The sequence below is a fragment of the Pagrus major genome, chromosome 20, assembly GCF_040436345.1.
Source record: "Pagrus major chromosome 20, Pma_NU_1.0".
Taxonomy (NCBI): domain Eukaryota; kingdom Metazoa; phylum Chordata; class Actinopteri; order Spariformes; family Sparidae; genus Pagrus; species Pagrus major.
The window spans coordinates 27,156,562-27,159,061 of record NC_133234.1 but is presented as its reverse complement, the minus strand read 5'-3'; the positions used below and the strand labels follow the sequence as shown (position 1 = coordinate 27,159,061).

Below are 2,500 nucleotides of genomic sequence, written 5' to 3'. Positions count from 1 at the left end.
AAGTTTAAGACATAACAAACATCGAAGACTCTCTTTATTCCATTCATGCAAACCACTTCAGGGTTAAATCAGCGAGCTACAATCAACAAACAAACAAGCTAACAAACTAGCATGTACGGTGTGTGTGTGTGTGTGTGTGTGTGTGTGTGTGTGTCTGTGTGTGTCAGTGGTGTCTGTCTTCTCTTAATCCCAAACGTCCACTAGATCCAGAACTCTCACACATTTGGTCCAAACACAGTACTCATCATTAACTGCAGACAAAAACCTGTGATGAACCAGAACCATCTGTCAGACACTCAGACAGCAGATGTCTTTATCCCGTCCACATGCTGCGTCGGAGTACCGACAGTCATACTCGAGTAAAAGTACAGATACGGTGTCAAAATGTTACTTTGGTAGAAGTGAAAGTCACTCGTGAAGAGTACTCGAGTAAAATCTTAAAGTATCTGATATCAAATGTACTTCAGTTTTAAAAGTATCAGTAAAAGTAATTATTATATCATACAAATGAATTATTTGAGGTGTGTGTGTGTGTGAGTGTGTGAGCATGTGTGTGTGTGTGTGTGTGTGTGTGTGAGTGTGTGAGCATGTGTGTGTGTGTGTGTGTGTGTGTGTGAGTGTGTGAGCATGTGAGTGTGTGTGAGTGTTTGTGTGTGTGTGAGAGTGTGTGTGTGAGAGTGTGTGTGCATGTGAGTGTGTGTGAGTGTTTGTGTGTGTGTGAGAGTGTGTGTGTGAGAGTGTGTGTGCGGTGAGAGAGAAAAAAAACACCAAAGTCAATTAACCAACTCTGAGTCAACAGCTATGATGTCACCACACACACACACACACACACACACACACACACACACACACTCACACACACACACACACACACACACACACACACACACACACACACACACACACACACACACACAGCTGCCCTTTTTTGGACAGACAGAAGAAAAAAAAGTAATTTGTGTGTGTTTGAATTTATGTTTGGAGCGCTCGCTCAATTACTCATTACCCCAGCTGTGTGTGCAAATGTAATGTACACCCAGCGTGTGTGTGTGTGTGTGTGTGTGTGTGTGTGTGTTTATACAATTTATTCTCAGGGAGCCAAAAATAAATGTGTGAAATTAATCAGCGGGCACAAAGGCAGCACTATAGAGCAGAGGGAGCTCATTTACTGTGTGTGTGTGTGTGTGTGTGTGTGTGTGTGTGTGTGTGTGTGTGTGTGTGTGTGAATAGGACTCAGTGCTGTGGACTTTCTCTCTGCAGTAAAAGTGATGATGAGATTTACCTTGATTGTCTTCAGGCTGTTTTTTAAAGGAGCAGTCCAACAGTTTATGAACCTCTGGATCATCAGAGCAGCGTCAGTCTGGTCACATTTAATCAGCACGTTCCAGCTGCCGACTGCCACATCTGTCCACATGAAGACAGATGAAGTGACGCTCCCTGACGCTTCCTGAGTCAGTAAAAACATGACGTGAGCTTCGGATTATTTGCAGTTTTTTTAAGTCACGACAGACTCAAATCTGTATATTTTTAATAATCAGAGGTGACAGTCTGTAGTTTCAGCTGGGAGATGTAGTTCACTGCTGAGTCTAATAAGTGCCCATGTTAACCAATGGTGTCGTCACATAGGAAGCTCTGCTCCGCTGCCGGCACCGTGCAGCGATCGTTTCGGTGTCAGGTCTATTTTTTTCGCGTGCGGCGGCTGAATGTGTCAAGCCGGGCAGGAAGTCAAACAAAGCAACAACGAGAGAATCCGGTCGATTTTCAAAATAAAACAAATTTCAAAATAAAACAATTTTCCGATTGACAGAAAACTACTCATTACTATGAAGTGGACATACATTTACAGTTGTCAGGAAAACATGGCGTTGTAATTTTATGCGGTTATTTACTTTCCTATGGTGAAAAAACAGCCTCCGAGTGTGGCTACAGAACAGCTGAGGAGCAGAGCCGTCTGCCGACCGGCGCGGAGAAGTTCGTGTCTGGTGTGAACAGAAGAGCCGGCGTCCTGTCTGAACCCGGCGTCAAGCAGAAAACAAGTTGTTTAACTGTGTCGTTAATGCACCAACATCATAATTCATCTTTTGATTTGATAGAAACTCTCACAAAGCTCAGCTGTGTTTCTCTCTGCTCCACGCTGCAGCATGACGGCAGCACACACACACACACACGCAAACGCACACACACACACACACACACACACATATTTGGTGTTTCTTGTTTTCTGCCCACCTCAGTTTCAGTTGTCGCTCTGAATCAGTTTTATTTGCAGGAGTGGGCGACACGCTGCACCAGCAGCATTAATGAAAACATATACGAGCAGTTCAGACTCCATCACATGGAAAGGTGGTGGTGGCCTCATTAATCGACTCCAACCAAAACTCATTTCTTTATTTATTCAGAGTGACGTGCGGCGCTGCACAGTAGGGCGCTGCGCTCTTGTCATATTATCCACTTGTCAAAGCCAGTTAGCCTCCAGTGCTCCAAACACACAGAGACTTTT

At 44.3% G+C, this 2,500-nt stretch overlaps 1 protein-coding gene across 4 annotated transcripts in view; it reads left to right on the top strand.

The window, feature by feature from the left end:
- ankfn1a (ankyrin repeat and fibronectin type III domain containing 1a) overlaps positions 1-2,500 on the top strand; it is a 75,924-nt gene that overhangs the window by 53,549 nt on the left and 19,875 nt on the right. The window lies entirely within an intron of this gene.